General features: G+C 50.9%; 1 protein-coding gene across 2 annotated transcripts in view; it reads left to right on the forward strand.

Annotated features, from left to right (window-relative positions):
* The first annotated feature begins 372 nt into the window (after positions 1-372).
* LOC144763675 (uncharacterized) overlaps positions 373-26,062 on the forward strand; it is a 130,096-nt gene continuing 104,406 nt past the window's right edge. The window contains exon 1 of one of the 2 annotated variants that reach the window (XM_078649501.1): positions 373-625. The gene's annotated coding sequence lies outside the window, so the exon portion shown is untranslated. The remainder of the gene's footprint in view (positions 626-26,062) is intronic. The other variant, XM_078649500.1, reaches the window with a different exon arrangement.

The following is a 26,062-nucleotide window of genomic DNA, read 5'->3' on the forward strand; positions in this document are numbered from 1 at the left end:
ACATTCCTTGCCCCTGCTGATTCCGTTGACACCAACTGTCACATTGATGTTCCGTTCACCCACGCATCACCACTGTGTGGGGCTGTGATAATAAATCCTACTTCACACGATTCCTGTCTGCAGACTACTTTGTAACACACTATCTGCACTCTTTCATTTCTTTCATCTTATTCCGTTGGTGATTACAGTCCGAAAGAGCAGAGCGATGTCTGAGTTAAACAGACGGCATTAGCATGATTTGGCTTCTAAACGCGGCGCAGATACGTCCTCCTTTCAGCCTCACTTCTTCAGTGTAACCGTTTATCCCATTTAGAATATTCCCACCCTTCCCTCCGCTCTGACAACAGAAATCATGCAGGGCAGATACAGCTGCCGCAAACGACTTCCTGTTTCACTCAGCGAGAGCGAGCACTTCCTGCGGATGCGCAGCTCCGAAGCTGGCGATGAATGTTCGTTTAAGAATGAGGCGCGTTGCTTGCCCGTACAAACGTTGCTCGGCAACGCAGTGGGAGGAAAGAAATGATTTCGAATAATCTCATGTTGACAGAGAATGATGGTGTGCCACTCGTGCGTTTCAGTACCTCTTGGGATGAGAGCTGAGGCTGGCAGAATAGATCCACCGAAGGTAAGCAGATATTTATCGAAATCTATTATCAACATGGAAGAGAATCAGCTGTTACTTCCAAACAGAGCCTACGCATCGATAACACGGGAATTACGTGGGATAGAAAAGGAACGTATGCATTTGCTCTACATTCATGCTGTAAACGGTGTGTTCAGGGAAATCTTAAGGATTTTGGGGGCCCGGGGCCGAACATATTTTGGGGGCCCTGTTGATAACAGCTTTGAATTTATGATCCAAATTCACCTCTTTCATGCCCTCTTTAGCCAGGTCACTGACAGTGCACAGGCACGCCCCTCCAAATGCGGAATGATTTGTACATGTATTCGGTTCTGGTGATGAGTGTTTTCAATGCTGTAACACAACAGCAGTTCACTAATATTATTGCAAATAATCTGTTACTACCTCCTATTTCTCATATGGAGGTCCTGTTTTGTTCTAAATCTAAAGGAATATGTTTATGGATGTTGCATGAAACGTAAACACAACATTTCTTGGCAAAATGTCTGCATTAGACTTACACTACACCCACATTGAAAATGGTATGAAAGTAAAACCGTATTTACAGGGCACAAGTCCTGAAAAAATAAGCGGGGGGACGCTGACGCCGGAAGTGACGTCACAACAGGAAGTGACGTCACGAAAGGTGCTGAGCTCCTCTTCCCAGAGAGGCCAAAGAGTGAAGTCCAGCTGTTTAGCAGGGGGGATGGCGTCCCCCCGGTAAAATAAGTGGGGGGACGCCGTCCACCCGCGTGGTACCCCGATTCGAGCCCTGAGTATTTAAAACAATCTGTTTTAGAATTATTCAAGGACATTAGGGCAAGACTCTGCAGAGCAGAACTGGCTCTATCAGGGGGGGCCCTGAAAGTCTGGGGCCCTGGGCCAGAGCCCACTTTACCCATGCCTTAAAACATCTTTTTTTTTTTTTTTACTTTATTTTTGAAATTTTCAGCTAAAACACGTCATCAAAGAGTGCATTCACATGTACACATTTTAGATTACAATCATAATGCATGTATAGAACCAGGCCACCGGATACATATTCTTCAGCACAATAATACAGTATCATTACCAATTAGTCTAATAGCACACACAGCTATAGTGCCTATCGCATTGCAGGCAATCCATATCAACAATATTTGTCTACAATGGGGATCTTCCATAAATTGGCATATCTGGGCGAAAGCGCCCGACCCACACCAGCCCAGGTTACAAACAACATCAGTACAGTTAAGCCATTGCATGCTCGTATGGGAGCACCCCCACCTTCCGGACAAGAAGGTACCCCGTACCTTCCGCAACAGGTCAGGCCCACATTCTCAGCACCCCATACACGCTCGTTCACTTAAACAACACCTTATTGAGGGCCTCAAAGGAACCCCTTAATAAGTCGCCCCCTCTTCGGGATCATCATTCTCTTGTAACAGGTAACACTGCAAAGGGGCCCAGACATCCCTGGGCCGTGAGGCGACTGGCAACAACTCGGACTATGTATTTAACTGTTCTTGGCAATAAGTAAGGTCACGCAGCCAGTCCTTGAATTTGGGGGCCCAGCCCCTGCCCCATTTACATGCAACTCTCCTTTTGGCCATCAAGAGGGCTAGCGCAATAAATTTGCGGTGTACTGCCTGCAGGGGCTCTACATACCCTAATAGAGCTAGAGTAGGGGAGGGGTCTAGTTCAGCATGAATCATTTTGGACAGTGCTGCGAGCACCTGACTCCAGTAGAGCTGAACTGCATCGCACGACCAAGCCAGATGCAAAAAATCGGCCCCTGGAGCGTGGCACCTGTCCCAATTGCCAGTAGTACGAAGTTGGAATCTATACATTCGAGCTGGAGTGCAATATAGTCGGTGCACAAATTTGTAATGTATAATTCTGTATCTACTGCTAGCAGAAATGCGCTCTGTTTGTTGGAGACAAAATTCCCACTGTCTGTCCGTGAGTGGTGTCCCCAATTCCTGGTCCCATTTCAGTCTAGCCGCTAATGGTATGTAATCTATTTGTGTGTGTACTGATCTATATATTGTCGATACCAGCTTACAAGGGGTGTCATTTTGAAGTATAAGCTGCAGAGGAGCGAAGGTCAGAGGCTCATGTGGAAAGTCAGGCGTAAGTGCTTTCAGTCCCTGACGAAGCCGAATGTATAGAAAGACATCAAGCGGAGAAGGTTGTATGCCTTCATATAAATGTTCCATAGAGCGAAACGTTCCATTATGATACAAGTCTCCCCATGTCGCAACATGTATCCTGTGGAGCAGCCTGCGAAATCCCGCCTCTTGTAATAAGGGCATATGTGGGTGGTAAGCCAGTGGCACCAGCGGCGCATAGAGCATTGTAGTCCCCAACCTAGTAGCAAGTCGGGACCACGCGGTTACTGTGCTCATCACCGTCGTGGGCGTCTTGTCTCTGCCTGGCACCAAAGCGTACAGCGCGCCCTCTATGGGGGTAGGATGGGCAAGCCAGTGCTCAGCAGCCAGTTGAGGCATGTATCTAGGCTGATGTACCCAAAAGTAGGCATAGTGAGCCTGAGCTGCCTGGTAATACAATTCAAAGTCTGGTATGCCAAAACCGCCTCGATTGTACGGCCTAATCATGGTGTCCCATTTTAGTCGAGGCGATTTCCCGCCCCATACAAGCCTGATGAGTTCCGTCCGAAGTTGCTGAAAAAAATGCCTGCCTGGGTAGAAAGGTATATTCAAGAATAGATACAGTAATTGGGGAAGGATCACCATCTTAATCCTACCAGCCATAGAAAGGGGCAGGGTGATCCACCGCGCAACGTTATCAGTAATGCGATTCATCGTAGTGCCATAGTTGGCTCTAAGTAATTCATCTCTATCCTTCTCTATGTGGATACCCAAGTACTTGAAATCTCCCTCACACCAAGTGATGGGGTAATCTAGCCCAAACCGTGTCGTGGATGTCGTTAGTGGGAATATGCATGACTTACCCCAATTGATCTGAACTCCGGAGAGTCTACCAAACCGTATAAACTCCCTGAGAATGGGGTTCAAGTTCTCGCAGGGGCCGCGCACATATAAAGTGATGTCGTCTGCGTACATCGATATTAGTATTTGCCTCTGAAAACATCGCAGTGCGCTGTCCCTATGATGTTGTCGCAGTTTCGCGGCTAGGGGCTCCGTAGCTATAGCAAATAGAAGTGGCGATAGGGGACATCCCTGCCTAGTCCCTCTGGTGACGGGGAATTCAGAGGAAAGTCTGCCATTAATAAGCACTCTCGCCACAGGACGCTCATAGAGGAGCTGGATCCATGAGATGAATATTGCCGCAATGCCCATTCTCTCCAGGACCCAAAACACATAGCCCCACTCCAGAGAGTCAAAGGCCTTAGAGGCGTCGAGGAAGATGGCAGCTGTTAGAACTGGCTATTTCTGGTAGGCTGAGGCTGACGCCAAAGCCAGGCAGAAACCACCATTCTAGTCAGGGCAAGGGAGTCACACGCCAAGATAACCCCTGCTCACCCCCTTGGTAGCTTGGCACGAGCAGTAAGGCTAAACTCGGAGGCAATGTGTAAAGCATTTGCGCCAACACACAACAGCAACAACATCCTAGGCACACCACAAAAGGAACTCCACACAAGGTTATATAAAATAACTTTTGTATTTGTCAAAACATATCAGATAGAAATCACACATGTACATTGTGCCAACTGGCACGGGCAATATTCACAAGGGATTATTCACAAGACTGGGCCACTGTCAGAATCAACACTTTTAGGAAATAGAAATACTGTCAGAAATTAGAATAAAAGGATATAAAATCACTGTAGCACAAATTAGCAAGTATAGCACACAACCAGTAACTACTGGTAACAGGTAAGTACCACCTACGCAACCCTAACCACCTTAGGAGAATGTCACGCAGGGGACCAGGACCTCACTAGGACCACCTGTCCTGGAAAGAACAACCACCTAAGAATAAAATACATTTAGGGGTGTAAGCAAGAGCACATTACACATGATGCATCACAACATTCAGAGGTGTAGGAAAAAAGGTAAACACATGATGTATAAAAACACATTCAGCGGTGTAATAATAAGGCACATGATGCATCATAAACACATTCAGAGGTGCAGGGAAGGAAAAACACATGATGCATAAACCAACACATTCAGAGGTGTAAAATCAAGGAAGGCACATGATGCATAAAAACATTCAGAGGGGCCAGAACATAACTCAATAGCGCAAAAACACATGATGCCTAAAAACATTCAGAGGTGTAAGATCAAGGTGCGTAATCATATTAAATGCATTACATTTCCTAGCACCACATCACATTGCAAAACTCACATTAGGCAATTACCGTCACATAGATAATCACATTGCGCCTAAATAAAATCACATACCAGCCCCCATCTAATAAAGGGACTAAAGAGCCCTGTGTCCAGAATGTCAGGGCGCGCTGCCATGCAGCGCCAGTCAGGGGTGCGCCACCGGCGCAAAACCTAAACGTTGCAAGTGCCCACTACTTGCTGGGCACCTGGGAACATCACAAGACCTAAACGGTGCAGCTGCCCACTAATTGCTGGGCAGCCGTGAATTAAAAACTGCGACAGGGTCCTCACTGACCCTAGACCAGAACTGCGCCAACTGTTGCAGCCACACAGGTTCTGAAGACACATATGCGCAGGTCATAGCCACATGTTGGAGCCACACAGGCTCTGGTACTCTGCACACGTTGGGGCCACACAGGCCCTGACCTAACACATGCCCCCAACCGTTGGAGCCACACAGGCTCTAAAACAAATATGCCCCTGTAGGTTGGAGCGATGGGGGCCTTAAGCAGCACATGCACACGTCCCTCGTGGGGACCCTAAAATCACTGTGGGCCTCGTTGGAGCCTTCGGGCTCGAGACATCAATTATGCCCATGAGCCTCTCTTAGGCTCTCAGTAAATAAAAATGCCCATGAGCCTCTCTCAGGCTCTAAATACACAAACTGGCCCCTGGAGCCTCGGGGCTCCAAACAGAATGCAGCCTTGTCGGAGCCTCTCAGGCTCTATCCACCGTTGGAGCGGCCCGCTGCCATCCGGGACCGCTCTAACCTTCCCTCTCAGCCTCCAGCCCTCCCGCACTCACCGGCTGCTTCGAGACTCCTCCGGTGACGGTCCTGGGCAGCGGGGCTCAGAGAGGCGTCGCCTTCCCTCAGCGCGGGGCTTCCCTGGACTCCGGGAGCCCCGCCCGGCCATTTCAGATTCACCTGGGCCCCCTCCTGGGACCCGGGGCTTTGGGCCATCACCACGGGGCTCTCCTCTCGACATGGGAGCCCCCGCGGAAGCTCGCGCCACCTTCCTCCTCTTTTCCCGGGCTTCCGAGTCGTTGCCTGGGGAAGCCCTTCCGGGCAGCCAATCACGGAGCTCCTCTCTAGTGACGCGGGAGGAGTCCCTGCCGGCTGGGCCAATCCCAGCGCGGCCTTTCAGTGACGTCGGCGGCTGCTTCCTCTCGGCCCGGGGCAGCGGCGGTGAACGCACGGGGACAATAACGAGGGGTGGAAACCCTTGAAGCAGAAATTATCGGGGCAATGCCGGGTGGGCACCGGTGCCATAAATTAAAGAATAAATCCGCACAACACGCAGGGTGGGCACCTGCTATTCCTCACGCAAAATGCGGGGCGGAACGAATGCTCAAAATAAAGCAAAAAGCGCTCCCAAGCGCTATAAACATGAAATAAGCGCTTCTAAGCGCTAAGGACAGCATGCAAGCGCTTTCAGGAGCTAGAAGCTACAAGTCAAGCGCTCGCAGGCAAAAAGAAAGTCCAAGTAAAAATAAAGCGCTCCCAGGCGCTAAGGAACAACAAGTCCAGCAAAGTCCTTCAAGAGTCCAGGACCTCAGCAGTCCAGGAAGGAAAGTCCATCAGGTGTCCAGGGGCTGGGCAGGGCCCAGGGATTCCCCTGGGCCCAAGCAGCAGCACGCCCCTGGCAGGATTCAAGTTAGAAACAAGAACATTTTGGAAGGGGACACAGCCCCTTTTTATACTATAAAATCCTTTGTCTAAAGGGTGCAGGCAGTGTGAGAACCAGCTAGAACTGGTTATAGGGAACTCCTTTCAGTGTGAGGGGCAGAGGCGACAGCCGCCCAGCGGGAGGTGGAGCCAGCATTGTGGCAGGCAGGCACAGCCTCATTCACTCCCAGGTGCTATCTCCTCCCACTTCCCTGGCAGCAGATGCAGCCTTTCATCTACGGGCTGACTCAGACAACCTCCTGGGGGCTCCCCAGCCCCTGTCATCCTCAAACCAGACAGTCAATCCACAAGCAGGCCCAGGCACTCCTGGAGCCAGGCTCCAGCCAATCACGTGCCAGCAGACTCACTACACATGCACCCACATGTCTAGAAGTGGCACTTCCGCACTAGACACATTCATGCCGCATACATCATTACGCAGCATTCAATCTCACGAGTTCGTACATACCAAACTCGACCCTGCACTCCCCACACATCAGGAACTACCATGGGCATACATATTCCCCATTCATTCCTATGGGAGGGCAGGTCACTCACCACACATACACAGAGAGCTCACGCACTTTACACTGTACCACAGTGAAAAAGTGCGCCAAGGCCTAAAATCACCAACACCAGGTTCCAGAAACAGGCTAGGAAAAAGCAAAAAGTTTCGGGGTGAACCTGCCATAAGGGCCAGGTCCAACAGCAGCCATCGGTAGGTCTTCGTGTACCGAGTTTAGGACGGAAAAGAAAGTACGTAAATTATGTGATGTCGCCCTGCCAGGTACAAAACCGGATTGGTCTGGTAATATCAGGGTAGGGAGCAGGAGGCTGATACGAGTAGCAATGAGTTTGGCAAGTATTTTTACATCGCAGTTTAGCAAGGAAAGGGGCCGGTAAGAGTCACATTTGTTCGCTGGTTTCCCGGGTTTAAGTAGCGATGTAATGAGCGCCACACGCATAAAGGGCGGCAAGTGGCCCACCTCAAGGGCATCTTCGTAGACCTCTCGTAGTACCGGAGCCATAAAGTCTATGTATGTTTTATAAAATTCTATCGGGATCCCGTCGAGTCCCGTAGCTTTCCCCGACTGCATACTCATGATCGCGTCCCTCACCTCGTCTAACTCGAAAGATGCACTCAAAAAAGCCCTCTGCGCGTCACTAAGCCAACCAAGGGAAACATCGGCCAGATAATCTTGCAAGTGGAGGTCACCTGCTCTAGTGGAAGTGTAAAGCGTGCTGTAGTGCATCACAAAAGAATTGAGGACTTGTGCAGTGTCTTTAATCACCTCCCCTTCCGAGTTCTCGAGTTCTAGTATAATATTAGGTGCTCGTGTCAGTTTAATCGTGGCGGCCAAGGCTTTCCCCGGTCTCTCGCCCTAGCGACGAGCGGTCCAGTACTTGCCCGTAATTTTCGACTCCCTAGCGGCTTCATCAGCGTACTCAGAGATCTTCTCACGTATACTCGAGAGGACGGCATCATCGGGACCCGTAGCCAATGACGCCTCAAGGCGTATAAGTTCCGTCTCTAGCGTCATTAGTCGAGACACAATGCTCTTTAAAACTCCAGACCCCTAGGCAATACAAAACCCTCTCAAAGTTACCTTGAACGCGTCCCAGATAGTCTCCACGTCATTAACAGAATCCTTATTCCTCTTGAAAAAGTCTAAACATTCATTGCGCAGCTCTTCTTGAAAGGCAGCGTCAAGCAACATCGTGGGCTGCAATCGCCAAGCAGTGGTCGGTGGGCCCAAGTCTGCCGAACTTAAAGTGATTTTTACAGGGGAGTGATCCGAGTACGTCCTGGGGAGATGCTGTGATTGAACAACAGAAGTATAAAGCTGTGGTGTTAGAAATACATAGTCAAGCCTTGCCCATGAGCGTGCCTGTGCCGTAAAATGTGTACCTTCCCGCGTATCAATGTGCAATTGTCTCCAGGTGTCTATTAAATTGTGATCCGTAAGTGCCGCACGCAGTTCCGTCCTTGCCCTAGTGTAATGGTGAGGGGATGGGTACGACCTGTCCACGGTAGGATCTAGTGTAGTGTTGAAGTCTCCCCCCCAAATGAGGTGTTGCGGACCCGTTCCCACAATCTCCGCCCACAGCTCCGTAAAGAACTGAGGATCATCAATGTTGGGACCGTAGCAGCACACCAACGTGACTGCAATGTGTCCTAGTCTGCCCCACATCATACAGTACCTCCCCTGAGAGTCCACCTTGGTACCAGCCATAGCAAAGGGCGTACCTCTCCTCACCAATATCGCTGTACCTCTAGCATACGTCGAAAAGGACGAGAACACTGTGTGAATCGCCCATCTGTTGGCAAAAGTGTGAGCAGACTGTACCCTGAAGTGAGTTTCTTGGAGAAAAGCTATGTGCACCGAGTGGCGGTCCAGGTATGATAAAATATGTCGCCGTTTCCTAGGGTCTCCCAAGCCTCTCACATTCCATGTTAAGACATTCAAGTCAGTGTCCCCCATGAGTGGTGTAATCTCTTAACACTAAATGACTTATCTGGTATAGGCCAATGATCAAGCATTCCGGGCCATAAGGTAACATACATGCTGGTGCATTTTTGTGGATCAATGCTTGTGTGTACAAATGCACCCCGAGAATACCTCCTCGCACATCATCATCACAAAATCCTGTCGGATCTAGGAATAGCAACTCTTCGATAGCCATTGCGCCCAAGTTTATACTGTAAACTGTAAACAACCACCCCTTCCCCACCTCCCCCTGAAACAACCCCAAGTATCTAAAGGCAGAAGCATCTACTATAATGTCTACTGTCAATGCAAGAAGCCCTATCCAACACAATGCAAGGTCTCGAGCCCCTTCCTCCCGCCATCTCAAGAACCTTGAGTACATCCAGCCCCATACCAAAAACCAAGACACAACAGCAGTCGAGCCTGAACTATAGCCCATGTTATTAGCTCCTGCAAGTAAGAGTAGGAGCACGTGGCGTAAGCAATTGGCATCACGCATTGTCGATAGTAAACCAACTGAATCATGGATGATGGCACAGAAAAACCAGTGCGTCTCAGAAAGCCCAATACCCCCCCCCCACCCACTGAAGCAGTCCCAACTTGCCAGTATCCCCATCCCTCCCTCCTCCCTTAACAACCCTAAAACAACTCAACACTTGCAATAGAGTCAATATGTTCATTGGGGTACACCCTATGGAGTACGTCTAAGGTGCACACATAGCCACCCCCTACACCTCGCCCCTTCGTCCTGTTTGGCCACATCAGGGTGTATTGGAGGGAAGGGGGTGGTGCCTGGAATACATTACCACCAACAGTCCAGTACCCGTCCATGTGTCACTCGATCAGTAACAGCGTCCTCTCACACATGAAGCCCTCCAGTGAGCCTCCAGGTAACAGCAATAGGGCATCTCAGCACCCCGGGGACCAGAGCTCCATCTTACTCCTCTTCATTTGCCGAGTGGACATCTTCCTGCCTCTCATCGCCATTGTGTCTGCGCCCAGAGCGCTCCCGCCTCAAGGTCTTCAGAAAGTCTTCCACCTGTTGTGGATTCGTGAAGAAATGTTGCTTGGCTTGATGTGTCACTCTCAATTTTGCCGGATACAACAACGCATAGTCCACCTGTAATGCACAGAGTTTTTTCTTGACATCAAGGAATTTACGGCGTTGTTCCTGCACTACAGGCGTAAAGTCTGCATAGATGGAAAAACTGACACCATCACACGTGAGGGTTTGGTTGGTGCGTGCTGCTCGCAACGCAGTATCTCTGTCGCGTTAGTTTAGGAGCCGTGCAATGATGGGCCGTGGAGGGGCTCCAGGCTTAGGCTGTGGACCAAGCGAGCGGTGTGCCCTTTCAATGATAAATTGGTTGGAGAACGCCTCAGACCCAATCGCAGCGACGAGAATCTTCTCCACGTATTCTGCCATGCGCCCCGTGTTAGTGGATTCCGGCACGCCTATTACGCGAATGTTATTCCGCCGGCTGCGGGCTTCCAATTTTCCTCATTCTTTGCAGCAATAACTCTAAGGATGTTGTCCATTCTCGAGAGCTGCGCGGTATGTGAGGCCGTGGTGTCGTCATTTTCAGATATTCGCCGTTCAGTTTCAGTGATGCGCTCCTCGTGTATATCCATTTTCTGTACAATGGCGTCCATTCTTGACGACATCCGGTCGACTTTGTCCACTATCGTGGCAAACCCCTGCCTCATTTCTTGCATCATCTGTTGCATTTCTGATGTGGAGGAGCTAGAACCTGTTCCAGTCGTCGATGGGCTCTGGGAGCCCCCTGTGTCCGGTGTGCTCCGCAACCCTTTCTTGGAAGAGGTGGACTCAAATGTTAGTTTAGGTTGCCGATTATCCGGTTTGCCCATGGTGGGTCTCTTGTAGGGACTAGCCGCAGTAGGTGAGAGTCGCTGTTCGCGTTCTTCCCGGCGAAAGCAGGAGCTTGTATTCCTGTAATTGAATAATTACAAGAGCAAAGCAAGATGGCCGCAGGGGTAGAGAGCTCCGAAACCGAGCTCCGGGCTCATCAAAATATCACCTAATCAGAGCCCCCCCAGCGCTGCCTAGCACCAGGAACGCGACCGGAATCTGCGGCGGAATAGTGCAGCCTGTCCCGCTACAGGAAAGCAGAGTTCTGTCGCCTGATCACTCTCACGGTGATCGGCGCTCCTCTGCCCTCCAGCGACCCCAGGACACTCACCCGCAGAGCTGCCGACCGCGTCCGGATCCCTCAGCAATGCCAGCACGGCGAAACCTGAGCTGCATAGTCCCGACCAGCCTTGGAAGACCATAGCTCCTGCAACCGGAGCTCAGGGATTCTCCGCCGACGCTGCCCGCCACGCCTGTCCTCAAAATGGCGGCTTCTGAAGACCTCGCCTGACCTGAGCCTTCCCCCAGAGTCGCGGCTTCCATCATTCGAGGTCGTGAAAGGGTTGAGGGCGCTAAACTTCAGCCCCGACCACCACTGGCAGTGATTAAATTCCCCAACCGGAGCACAAGGACTCCCAACGCTGCCATCCCTCCGCCTGGCTTAAAAATGGCGGCCAAAGAGGTCGTCGCCTGACCGGAGCCTACTCAGTAGCCACTTCTCTTCGACACTGTGAGTACTGGCATTCTTTTGGGCACCACCAAGCTTCAGCTCTGACTACCCCACCAAATTAAGCCTTTTCATCAGAGCCCCACGTTTCCAGCCACAGCCGGCCCGTGCCTGACTTTAAAATGGCGGCCAAAGAGGACGTCGCCTGACCCACACAGAGAGATACTGGTAGATACTGGGGGCGCCAAACAGAGGGGCAACTGGGATGTCCTGCCTCATCATGCAAAGGGAGCTACAGGGGCCCTTGCCATATCTCCAGTGTGATCAGTTCTAGTGAATTCATAACCAGGACACCCCAGAAAAACAAAAGTAGGACTACAACAAGGAGACAAAAAAAAAAAACCAATGAAGAGAGCAGTAAAGGAAGGGAAAGAGTGCCTTCCACCTAGGCAGAGGCCCTGGGTCTAACTGCCCTGCCCCCGACCATCACCTGCAATCCGTTGCGCAGAATAGCGAACCAGGAGGGCTTGCAATGCCCCACATGACTTCTAACCACGGGTCCTACTGAACTGCACCTTCAATCTGTCGCCTGCCCTCCGGGCCACTCTAGCGCCACACCCCTACCTAATCTGGCTCCCCTCCCACCACACCCACGATGGCCCGGGACCAGCCCCCCCCTCCTCCACCAGCCCCACTTGCCCACCTTAAACCTCACAGCCGAAACTCCTTCACCATCATTTCCCCCCACTCCTCTCTACTAAGCAGCGACGCACCCTCAAGCAGAAACTCATTCGCAATCACAAAGAAACCCTAATCACGGACATCTACCACTCGGCCTCCAATGGACCGACCAAGATGGACCTAATATTCCACACTGAAAGACCGGAATACTGGGTCTCCACGATTAGATCGCGGATGTTTATCGCCAAAACAACTTCCACTCTCCACAGCTGCAAACTAACCACGACTCTTCCGTTCAGATCAGCTGGCAGAGGCTACATAACCGTGACCATCTTTACCAATGGCACGGTCCTCATCCAAGCTAACAATGAGAACCTGGAAGCTTTCGACTCCATATTTCCCGCACTCAGGTCAGCCCCTCCCACCCTCCCCATCCTCGCCTCTACGCCGCCTCCGACCACGACCACAACTTACAATGAAGACCGCGATACTCCCTTCCGCAACCCCTACCCAGCCCGTCAGGCCCCCCCTCCCCCAGTAATACCTCACCCTCCATGCTCAGCCACCCAACATCCGCAGGACACTCAATCCCCCTCCTCCTCCCCCTCCTCCAACCACCTCACCTCCCTTAACACCAAGCTACGACAGCCTCCTACAGCATTCACCCCCACGCCAACAGGCTGCCTTCAGTTAACGAGCCACTTCCCCTCAAGTCTCCCTACATCCCTCAATCCACCCCTGTCCAAACACCCTCCTGTCCTCCTCCCTTCCTCCCCCCTGTCTAAACCCCCGCCTGACCCTCCCCTGAACACCTCCCCGTCCTTCACCCTGACCCCTATCTCCCAACCCACCCCGAACACCCCCCCGTCCTTCACCCTGACCCCTATCTCCCAACCCACTCAGAACACCCCCCCGTCCTTCACCCTGACCCCTATCTCCCAACCCACCCTCTCGAACCCTAGCACTCTCGGACCCACCGCGGATGCCCACATCCCCTTCCTTGAGGCCATATCAAAACGGCTCGCAGCCCTGGAAAACCAGGTCAACACTATCACCCATGGTCTTTCAGAAATCATCTCTAACCTTGGTATAGTCTGTAACCCCTACAAACTCTCCCCCCGGACCTCCCCCCACGTCAAAACGTCCTCTATTTCCTCTCCCACTCCAGTGGGCTCAAATCACCCGACCGCCAGGCCCCTTAGACCAGAAGCTCCTATGTCAGACAGGGAAGCAGCCTTACTTGCCGCCACCTATGACTCCTCCCCTACGGAGTCACCCAAATCTAAAATTCAAGTCATCACAGGTCACCGGAAAGACCGACCCATCGTCAAAACACAGAGATTACCAGTCCTCACCGCTATACCTAGAGAGACTAAAGAGGGAACCACCAGTAATCAGGAGAAATTCACCAACTGCCTCCTAATCAACTGCAGATCGGCTTCTCTACACGCAACGGACCTAGCCGAAGCCATCCTCACTCATGACATTGACGTTGCGTTCCTCACGGAGACTTGGCTTAATAAGACATCCCCTCCCTGCCTAGACATGATGGTTCCACCCGGCTTCTCCCTCATCTCCAAAGATAGGATTGAACAACGAGGAGGTGGGGTCGCTATCATCCACAAGGACAGCTGGAGCATCACAGAAACCGCCTCCTTCGAGTATGACTCCTTTGAATGCCTATCCACCGTCATCAAGACAAAAGACAACGACTCTCTACTGTGCCACCTACTCTATCACCCCCCGGGCAGAAATAACGAGTTCGGAGACCAACTATCAAACCTGATTGCACAAGACACACTGGGCGACTCCAAAAACTTAATTCTTGGCGACCTGAACATCCGGTGGAATGAGACCCACAACCCTCTAATCAAATCGCTATCTAGCCTCCTTGATGAGAACAACCTCACCCAACACTGTACTGGGGAGACTCATTACAAAGGAGCCACACTGGACGCCATCATTGCCCAAAAGAATTCTATCACGGTCAACCACATACTACCAGTTGACTGGTCAGATCACCACATGATCTTATTCCACATCAATCACCCCATCATCTCGCTTAAACCTCCGCAAGACCCGCCTAAATGGTCGAGAAACCTCTCCCAAGTACCCCAAGACATCTTGGAAGGTCAACTAAGCGCTCTTCTTTCAAATAACACAATGCACATCTCGACCAACGACCTCGTCGACCACTATAACTCGGGGGTAGTCGCCATACTTGACAATCTAGCTCCTCTAAAGCTCAAAAGAAGCCGAGCCACTCCATCCAGAACCTGGTTCACTGCGGACCTCAACGCAGAAAGAAGAAACCTGAGAACCAAAGAAAGAAAGTGGAGAAACAACCCAACCGCCATTCTCCGCCTTCAACTAAAATCAGCCCGTAGGAAGTACAACAACCATATCAAAAACAAGAAATCCAGCTTCTTCCGCGAGGCATTGGTCAAATCCAAAAACAGACCCAAAGAACTCTACAACATAATCAGACAACAAACAACAAAGCCCCTGCCCTCAACCCTACAGGCTTCCAAAGAACTCTGTGACAACTTTGCCAACTTCTTCAACGACAAAGTCCTAAAAATCGAACTATCTCTAGACATCAACAACCCACACCTCCAGAAGAGCTACTCGACCTCCCCAGTGGCACTCCCATCCGACTCCTTTCCCTCCCCCTGGCTAAGCTTTCGCCCCGTCCAGGAAACTGAGATAATCGCGCTGATCTCGACCTCCAAACCTTCAGCACACATCTCAGACCCCATCCCCCCATCTTTAATCAAACAAATGAAGCTTACCTTAGCGCCCATCTGGGGAAGAATCATAAACAGCTCCTTACAAAGCGGTGTGGTCCCCGATTGTCTAAAAATGGGACAAGTCACTCCCCTCCTGAAAAAACCCGGTCTCGACTCAACTGACTTGAACAATTTCAGACCAATATCTAACCTCCCTTTACTCTCGAAAACACTTGAACGCTGTGTACTCCTGCAACTGACGCAACACCTGGACAACATCAATCTCCTGGACCCCCTCCAATCTGGCTTCAGACAAGGCCGCAGCACTGAAACCGCGATGTTGAACATCATAGACGACATCCATGGATCTCTTGACGCTGACAAGTGCTGCCTCCTCATACTCCTTGATCTCTCAGCAGCGTTCGACACGGTGGACCACAAGCTCCTCATCATGACTCTTCAAGAAAGAGCCGGCCTTGGCGAGGTAGTTCTCAAGTGGTTTTCCTCCTTTTTACACAACCGTTCGCAACTAATAAAAATCAAGAACTTCACCTCCGATACCCAGCAAGTCAACAAGGGTGTCCCTCAAGGATCGGTGCTCTCCCCCCAGCTCTTTAACATCTACATGGAACCACTCGCTAAGTTACTCAGGAACGCCAACATCAACTTCCACCTCTACGCGGACGACACGCAGATTTACCTGGAAATCTCCTCTCTTAAAGACATCCAGAGACTCAACGATGTCCTAAATGAAGTTCAAGACTGGCTGACAAAGAATCACCTGAAACTCAACCCCGATAAGACAGAAACACTCCTCATCTCAAACAAAGAAGATAACCCTCAAATCACCGAGTGGCTAAAGTCGATCGATGCTCTCAAGGGTAACCTCACGCTAGCCGACTCCGTTAAATCCCTGGGCTTCACCTTAGACCCTAAACTAACCCTGACAAATCACATTAAGAACTCGGCGAAAAGCGCATTCTTCAACCTCAGACTTTTGAACAAAATTAAACCTTACATTCCCAACAAGGACCTCAAACTAGCCACGCAATCTCTAGTTCTATCAAGACTGGACTATGGGAACTCAATCCTAACAGGCATCCCCAAATCCCACCTGGCTCCACTAAAAACAACACTTCACGCGGCAGCAAGAATGATCACAGGCTGCAAAAAATATGATCACATCTCCCCGGCTCTCAAAGAACTCGAATGGCTCCCTGTGGAAATGCGAAGTACCTTCAGAACGGCCTGCCTAACCCACAAGGCCCTCCACACCGGCAAACCGGAATACCTGGCTAACAAGCTCAAAAAAGCAGGCCAAGCCAGAAATTTGAGAAGCTCTAATTCCCTGCTGCTCATCCTACCAAAAACCAGAAGGAAGAGAACTGCGGACTGCTCTTTCTCAGGAAATGCCCCCAAAATATGGAATGCCATCCCCCCGCACATCAGAACTCTACCGTCCTATGCAGAATTCAAGAGCCAACTTAAATCCTTGTGCCTGATCCGCTCCCTTGGTTATGGATAACTTGGAGCTGCAAACGTCTCAGAATCCATGCGGTATTGTTGAATCCAGTACTGAGAAGCCCTGCTGTCCGAACTTTTCTTCTTTCCAAATTGTCTGTCGCCGATTGCTTTTATTGGGTTTGTTTCATGTTGTTCTCTTTTTCATGCCCACTACTGTGAAGCGCTCTGATACCTTCGGGTCTTGTTAGCGCTATAGAAAACTTCTAAATAAAAATAATAAATAAATGAGCAAATGCCACTAGTTCGGATGTCTCCACCACCAATATGCTGAGATGTCCGAGCAGCTTATACCAGATGTGGAATGCTGGCTGGCGAGATAGGTCCAATGCAACCCTTTGGTAGATTAATCCCAGCTACATACAGCCTCGCGGCACCCACAGCAATTCCAGTGGCGACACGAGGCCGGCGAGGCAATCACCGACCTCCAGCCTCACCATTCAAAGAGTCAGGGAACGTCTTGAGTGGACAGCCGCAGCCCCAGGTAGCAAACCGGACCAGCCTTCGTGTCTGAGCAGTGAGTTCACTCTCCTTCTGGGCAGAGAGAGCAGGAACGTGGGGCAGTATACTGCAGATCAGACAGTGCGGTGAATTTCGATAGGACTCATAGCAGAGCCGTGCCCCCTATATGGCCGTGTATGCTGGCACGTAGCTCCTCCAGCAGCAATGAGCGGCAAGGCGGACACTATCACCTCAGGGCATTCTAGAGTGTCCCTCTACCACCGTGCACAGGACATCGGGACGTGCGCAAGCAATTCCTGTAGGTAGTACGCCGTTGTCAACGGCCCTCTGTGCTGTATGTTCTGGCGTGCCCATCTGAGGCCTATAGGCCCCACCATAAGTTGCTGCAAGTTTGGATGATCATCAGGGTGTCTCTGCAGAGGTAGGCTTCTCTCTCCTCCGCACCACGCAGCAGTTGAGTCTCAGGGTCCCCTCGGGAGACGCAGACAGATCTCCCAGTGGGGACCGGTCACCACAGCAGGGGAGCCGCGCCGTGCCCAGGGAGGCGCACGCTGTAGGTACAGCCCGTTGAAAATGCCCAGAAGCCGGGGGGGGGGGGTATAATCTTTTCGATCAGTGCTCCGCAGTCTGCAGGCACAGGTAAATGTCACCGCGCCCTGTTACGGGCCTTCAGCAGTCCATATGCCCCCTCCTAGGCAGCGCGCCTCGCCGCAGCTTCCAGTCTTCCCCCGCACGCCGCACAAACCTCAGTTTTCCTGATAGATAGGCGTCGCTGAAGCCAGGAATAGTGTCCAGTTCTCCTTCGGTGTCTCCCGGTCTCCGGTCCCCAAGCAGCGCCGAAAGGAGGTCACTCCCCAGCGATAGTCCGGCAAAGGCCTGTGTGCCTCGTGGTGCGCCGCAGCCTGGCATAGACCGCAGGCCCCAACAGCACTCACAGTCAGCACCGGCACAGCTCTCGGACCAAACTCCGCTGCTGATAACTTAGTAGCGGAACGACGTAGAGCCCTGAAACTTTGAGCGAGGCGGCATATTGGTACCCTCTGCATTCGTGGGTGGTTTGGACGGGTAAGGAGCTGGTCAAGTAGGATAAATTACGTATTTTGTTTCCAGGCTGCAGGAGCCTCACATTAGTGCGGCCATTCTGCTTGTGCGCACTCTAGCGCTCCCCTGCCTTAAAACATATTTGAGTGTGTTTTCAGATTTGTTGCACGCACCAGGTATTCGTTACTGTTTACTTGTTTCGACTTTTTCAGTCTGTGTCTCGGTGTTACTTTACAAATGCCATTCTCGTCATTATTCAATGACTAAAGAGAGGTAGGATTATTATTCAGGTTCCAAAATGATTAATTAGCACAACAATTACATCATTTGATTGTTGCCTAGTTCACAGAGGTGGGCGAGCCAAGTCTGGCTCGACTACAAGAGGCAGTGCACGTACCGATCCTTGACAATATTTTTGCATGTTAACCGTGCAAGAAACATCATGGAAAAATATGATGACATCTCTTCAATTACATCACATTATATCACTGCATTGAGTAGCATTTATTGGAAGGGATAGTTTCTAAACATTGTACTAGAAACATTCATGTATCACTTCCCTCCCCTGAGGCAAGTCAGTTGTCATATTCATCTGAATTTGACCTAGGTTGGTATTAGACTTGGAGGAACATTACAGTGCATTACATAAAAAAGAGAGCACTGGTGGCCATCACGTGGCAGAAGGTTCTGCACCTGTTTAAAGCAGGGTGCATTACAGTGATGTTGCAGGTGCTCATACTAAATCACAGCAACCCCTGGGCCGAGTATGGTCTGTAGAAGAGGAGTGCCCGCTCGTTGTTTTTACCTTACTCAGTACCTGTTCAGCTGATGCTGCTTGCATTATTCTTGTAAATAAAGTCTTTTTAGTATGCTGGTTTGTTTTTTCTAAGGAGTATTAATATGATCCCATTACCTGTGAGATGCCCATCTGCATTTATTTGAAAGGCTATCTCTACTCTCTCACCCACTAGGCTGTTTAACCCATGATGGCCTGCAAGAAGAAAAGGCCAAAAGTAAGGTATTACATTTTATTTTACATTTCACAAGTCTACTAAGTGGTACTATGACACATTATTCCATCAGTCATTCTTACCTTTTAAGCGAAGACCATGTTGTATTGTGGGGCTTGTAGGTTTGCTTTTGACAGTGTCATTATGGGTATAAACCTCCACATGCAAAGTACTGTTGGCTAAAATTCCAGAATTGCCCAAATGTGTTATACATGACATGGTGCCACTTGTCAGCTATGTTCTTAAATTTCGCTCTTTCATTCACATCATGCATTAAAAAAACATTGACAACACAATTTGTGTTTTCTTTTGAGTAGTGACATTTTTATACCACGCTTCACAATACAACAAAAGTACAAAATAGACGGCGACAGCCCAGCATTCCCTAACACAAAGAACATGAGCAAAGGACAGTGGTAGCAGGAAAATCATCACAGGAATATCTCTCACACATGGCAGGTACAACTTAGATAGTGAACCCACTATGATGGAGTAAGCAGAGTTAAAGTAATGTTGTATATTCTCCGTAAACAAACATAAACATACAAGAAGTGCAAAAAGACTACTGTAAAAGATTCACAAACCTTTTATGGAATTTCCATTCGTCCACATACTCACTTAGGTTGATGAACCCTCTCCTACCTAGTGTAGTATACTTCATCAGTGTGTTCCGCATCTAGCAATGATTAGCATCTGCATCAAAAGTACTACTGTTCACTAGTTGCACAGTCTGCTAGTGATGAGTCCCCTAGTTTGCGGAAGAGTATATCTCTTATTATGACATTTAGACTCTCACTTTTTTTTAAACTGTCTGCCTATATTTAAATAGTGTTTGGGTGATCTAAAATGTTTTATTGGATCTCTGTAGCACAAGATTAAAATGAAAAACAGGAGGGCCGAACACCTGATGTGGATTTTCTTTTTCAATTACATGTTTCAGTGCTCAAATATTGCTCATGTGGGGTCAGGCACTTTCCTCAGGACTGTAGGTCTCAGGGTCTCAATATTGTGAAAGAGGTCCTGGTTCAGAGGGCACATGAGACAATTTTAATATAATTGCATTTAATATATGCTTTGTGTTAGATCTCGGGTAGGGACCCTTGCTTCTAAGTCAGGATAAGGGGATTACACTCCTTAATAACCCCTCGTCTTCTAAGTCAGGATAAGGGGATTACACTCCTTAATAACCCCTCGTCACCCCCTTTGTAGCTTGGCACGAGCAGACAGGCTTATCTGAGAGGCAGTGTGTTAAACATTTGTGAATATACACAGCAATAAAGTGAAAACACTACAGATGGACACCACACAGGTTTTTATAAAAATAAGTATTCTTTATATAGACTAAACACAAGACCACAAACGACAAAAATCCACAATACTCTACTTAAGATTGACTTAAAGATGGTAAAAGTTACTTAGTTCAAATTGCAGATAAATGCGACAAAGTTCTCAACAATGTACCTGGATGCATAACGCAAAGTGAACAAAAGGCTTGCAAAAGGAGAGATGCGTCGGTTCCGTGATCCGGGGGAAATGATGCGTCGTGCCTCAATGCTTGCGCAAAGTGGGGGATGCGTCGTGATCTTTACCGGTGCGGGGTTGATGCGTAGATTCTCGGCCTGCGGGCCCGTTGCGATGCGCAAGATGGCGCCTTGATGCGATGATCCTGTTGCGATGCAAGAAGATTGTGCCCTTGATGCGACGATGCGATGACGCTGCAATGACGATGCGTAGGCACCGTGGCAGCCTTGCGACGACTCTGTACTTTGGAGCTGCGAAAGGCCCTGCGACTCGCTTCTTCGGTGATGCGATGGCGACTCTTTCGATGGCGCCACGCTTGTCCGGTGATGTGACAGCAAGCAGCTTTGACGAAGACACTCTTCCAGGGAGATGCGGCGAAGGCTTGCTTCTCCGGCTATGCGACGATTTGAGCTGCGGCGCCGACAAGCTTCCTCTCGATGCGTCGCGCTTCCAGCTCCCAGCGACACGCAAATGTCTTGAGTTAGAATTCCCAGCAAGGAAATTCAGAGGGGAGCTGGAGATTAAGTCTTTTGTCCCTGAGACTTCAGCAGGAGGGAAGCACAGTACAAGCCCTTGGAAAATATTCTGTAGATAATGAAAGTCCTTAAAAAGTTCCTTCTCCTTTCCTTGGCAATGAAGCAACCACTGCAGGTCAACCCAGCAAACAGCACACTGGCAGAGGGGCAGTCAAACTCCTGAAGCTTCCTTGGTTCTTCTCCTTGGCAAAAGGTTTCTTGTTCCAGAAGTGATCTAAAGTTCTTGGTACTGGGTCCCAATATTTATACCCCAAAATCCTTTGTTCTCTGAAGGTAGAGAGGCCTCTGCCTAGTCCAAACCAGTTCCTGAGCACTTTGTTTACATGACTCCTTCCTTCATTTCACTGTGCAGGGCAGAGACATCAGGCGCCCCACAGGAGGTGGAGCCAGCACAGGGGAGGGAAGGCACGGCCCTGGAGCATTTTGTTGACATGATTCCTTCACTCCTTTCACAGTGCAGGGCAGATACATCAGACAAACCACAAGAGGTGGAGCCAGCATTGTAGAGGGAAGGCCCATCCCTATTCAGGTCCCAGGTGCAACTCCTCCCTCCCATCTAGATGCAGATCTCTCTATTCACCACTGGGCTGCCCCAGCCTGTCTCCTGGAATCCCCCAGCCCTGTCACTCACAAACTCCAGACAAGGAATACACACCATAGCAGAGGCAGACCTGGACAGTTAGGCAAGAAAATACCTACTTTCTAAAAGTGGTATTTTCAAACACAGAATGTTAAAACCAACTTTACTAAAAGAGGTATTTTATCATTCTGAGTTCAGGCATACTAAATTCGAATTTCTACCATGTTCCCTGAGTCAGTTAGGCTTATAAGAATGTAATAATCTAACTGCCCATTATAGCCTATAGAGAACAGGTAGCCTTGCAATAGTGAAAACGAAAATGGCTGTAATTCACTATTAGGACATGCTACACACACACCAGAGCATGTCCTACCTTATACTCATAATGCACCCTGACCTTGGGCCTACCATAGGGATGTCTGATATGAAGCAAAGGGAAGGTTTAGGGACCGTACTCCTCCCTGAGCCGCGAAAAGGGTAGAATGCCCTCCAAGTCAAAAAGATGGCCTAGTGATCCACAGGAAGAGGATCTCCACCTCCTAAATGCATAAGGAACTGTTCCCGGATGAAACTCAGGATTAGCGAAGAGTGGTGTGAGGGGGGAATGAAAGGTGGTCAGTTGGTGGGAGGTGTTTGTTTGATCCCAAGATTCCATTATCGTGCTAGTGATGTATGAGGCGTATAAATTCGGAGGTCTGTGGGATTTATTAAGAAAGGGCACCCCTTGCAATGGTCTACCAGCCACCGCCTGGTCCTGGAACAGCCAGTACTTCTCCGATTCCAGGCGGCTCCACTCCACCAGATATCTGAGTTGGGCGGCGTGGAAGTAAAGTTGGAGGTCGAGGACCCCCACCCCTCCCTTTTCAGGTGGCAGCGCTGCGATTTGATGTCGGAAACGCGTCTTTCGCCCATGCCATATGAAGTGCGAAAGGTCCGTCTGCGTTTGCTGAATCCAACCTCGGGGCGGGCGAAGGGGAAGGGTCTGAAAAAGGCATAGAATCTGAGGGAGGATTGTCATCTTGACTGCCGCAATGAGGCCTAGCCAGGATATTGTGCAGGATTTCCATCTTTTAAGCGCCTTGCGGATACGTGTGCGTAGGTCAGAGTAGTTGATATCCGCCGTGGCGGGTATTGTGGGGGCTAATCGAATTCCCAGGTAAGGAACTGTGGTAGGAGCCCACTCCACCGAGAGTTCCTCTTGCAGGTGTACAAGGGTGTGTGGAGAGAGAGAGACATTAAGGGCCATGGATTTGTCCAAGTTGATTTTTAAACCAGACCCCAGTGCAAAACACTCCAGTTCAACAAAGAGGGCACGCATAGACGTGATTGGGTTGGAGAGTGATAAAAGGATATCGTCAGCATATAAGCTGACTGTGTGAATATCTCCCCCGAATTTGATCCCAGTTATGAGGGGATGCTTCCGAAGCCTAAGGGCCAAGGGCTCCATGTAGAGGGCAAAGAGGAGGGGCGACAACGGGCAACCTCACCTCTTGCCTCTCCCAATAGGGAGCCAGGAAGACGTATAGCCATTAACTCGGAAAGTTGCCCATGGAGAGCGATAACAATTCAATATGCGTATCCGTAGTTTCTCACCAAATCCTACGGCGGTCAAGACCATTTCGAGATAGGGCCAATGTACCCTATCGAAGGCCTTCTCCGCATCCAGGGTCAGGAGCATATATTCCCCTTGCGTGCGAGAGGCTCCTTCTATCAGATGGAGGATACGCTTAGTATTATCACTGGTTTGCCGTTGTGGGATAAAGCCCGCTTGGTCCGGGCCTACTAGTTGGGTCATGTATGGGGCGAGGCGGGACGCGAGGATACTGGTATACAGTTTAATGTCAGTGTTCAGCAGGGAGATGGGCCTATAGCCACTACATGTCTTAGTATCCTTCCCAGGCTTGGGAATGACCACTATCGCAGCCTCTAGCATTCCTCCGGGAATAGCCCGGTGTGTTCAAAGGTTTTAAACAGTGCTGTCAGGGTAGGAGCTAGCTGACTGCAGAATGCCTTATAAAAGGCCGCTGTGCAACCGTCTGGGCCTGGGGATTTGCCTGTTTTGAGACGCGAAATAGCAGAAATAACTTCCTCCATCTGAATTGGTCTGTTGAGGTGATCGGCTTGGGCCTGCGTGAGTGTGGGCATGCTTGCTTTAGCTATATAGGCTGCGCTGGCTAGAGTGTCCAAGGGCTCTCCCGTGTAAAGAGCTGCGTAAAAGTCTCGAAATGTTTCGGCTATTGCCGCGTCCTCAGAGACTGGCTCTCCCTGCGGTGTAAGGATTGTGTGAACTCCCTGTCGCTGCCTGGCTTCCCGCAGCTTGTTAGCCAACAGGCGTCCGCATCTGTCCCCTCCCGCGTAAAAGGAATGATGAAGCCTCAGGGCGCCTATTCGGCCCTGTCTTGATCAAGGGCCGCCAAATACTTGCGTTCAATGCAGAGTTGCCACCATGCCCTTGATGCGCCAGTACGCTGGTGCATTTGCTCTAGTTCCGCCACTTTCTGGGTCAGCTCCGTTCGTTTACGAGCCCTTTCTTTATTATCAGCAGCCGAAATGGATATAAATTCCCCTCGAATGACCGCCTTCAGCGCCCTCCACTGTGTAGCCAGTGAAGTATCTGGATTAGCGTTAAGGGCCACGAAGCCCGAAATAGCTTTCTGTATCTGTTCCATTACTGAGGAGCAGTGGAGCAGGGTATCATGCAGGCGCCAATGCCTTTGGCTTCGCTCCGAGGCCGGCAGGAGAAATGAGGCCAGGGTGGGGGAGTGATCTGAGAGGGAGGCTGTCAGGATGTCAACATCCTGCACATAGGCTCGCAGGGAGGAGGAACAAAGAAAATAGTCTAGCCTGGCGTTTGTTTGTGAGCTCCGGAGTAAAAGGTGTAACTGCGCATGTGTGGATGAAGATGGCGCCAGAGGTCAAGTAGCCCCAGATCATGGAGGCAAGTTCGTCCCGCAGATGTGAGCACCCCTGTTTGATGTGTCCTTTGGCAGGACCGGTCTAACTCATTGTCGAAAACAATGTTGAGGTCCCCTCCCAACAGTAGATGGCGACGGTTGGGGGCGTGGCTTGGGCGCCGATGGCCGCCTGAGAGCTCGGCTCCGGGACTGAGCCCGTGATTATCCTGTAAATCGGAGGCTGCGGGGCACCCCGAACCCCGCATTCTGCTGGACGGACCGACGACGACCTGCCAGGGCCCTTGCTGTGGCTCGGACGAGTGGTGATCCGGCGTAAAACCGAAGTTTGCGGATCCAACATGGCGCCCGGACTTTATCGTCCCCCCGGCCGGATCCATTGAACTGGAGGAGCGCCGCCGGCGGCGTCTCGCCCCCGGCTTTGCCATCCCCGGCTGATCTGTGCACTAGATATCGGTCGGATCGGACTTTCCACAACGAGAATGCACTCGGTTGGGTAACCGGGCGGATGCCCACGTTATAGTGGATCCCGTGAGCGGACGTCTGGTGAACCAGGCGGTGGCCGCGCTCACGACGCCGCACCTAGCTACAGTTTCCTGGCCTGTCCACTCCCATGGGAGGCGCGACACTCTGGCGCCACAAATCGTCCGGTGGAGTTGGTGACCCTCACCCCGGGACTTTAGCGGCTGTGCGGGCCTGCCCGACCTGGCGGCGGTTGTCTCCGCCCCCTTATCGGTGCCCGCGGACGCCGTGGTGGTGGCGCGAGCCGAAGTGGAGAAGTCCCCGCAGGCCCTGGAGAAGGAGGTCTCCGATACTCGACTTAAGATCCAGTGACCGGGAGGGTCGCGGTCGGCATCTGCCCCCGGAGACGCATGCTCCTGGACCATCACGGAGTACCCCCGGCGACATGGGGAAACCTAGAGGAGCCAAGGGGGCTACCCCAACCGCCTCAGACTCGGAGACCCAGGACAGAGAGGAACATGGGGACCCAAAGAGTTCTGGTGGTGCGTCGATGCAACAGCAGTTCGACCGCGTCCTGGAGGCGATAGCGACCACGCGATCGGCCCTCCAACAAGACATTGCCCAGGTGGCGACGAGCCTTGGTCTCCTTAGAGCGGACCACGGCAAACTGTCGGACCGGGTCAAGGAGGTGGAGAGCTCGGTGAAAACCTTGGAGCCGGCACAGCGAACCTTGGCTGCGTCTATGAAGGATGCCTTATCCCGGATTGCGACCCTAGAGCAGAGAGCGGAGGATGCGGAAGGCCGCAACAGGAGGAACAACATCCGCGTGGTGGGCCTTCCGGAAAAGATCGAGGATGGCGACATGGTGGCGTACTTGGAGGCCTGGCTCCGTGACACGGTGGCCCCGGAGGGGCTGTCCTCCTTCTACACCTTGGAGCGTGCCCACAGAGTCCCGGCGCGGCCACCGCAGCAGGGGCGTGCCCCGAGACCAGTGG

Source organism: Lissotriton helveticus, chromosome 6 (assembly GCF_964261635.1).
Source record: "Lissotriton helveticus chromosome 6, aLisHel1.1, whole genome shotgun sequence".
NCBI classification, from domain to species: domain Eukaryota; kingdom Metazoa; phylum Chordata; class Amphibia; order Caudata; family Salamandridae; genus Lissotriton; species Lissotriton helveticus.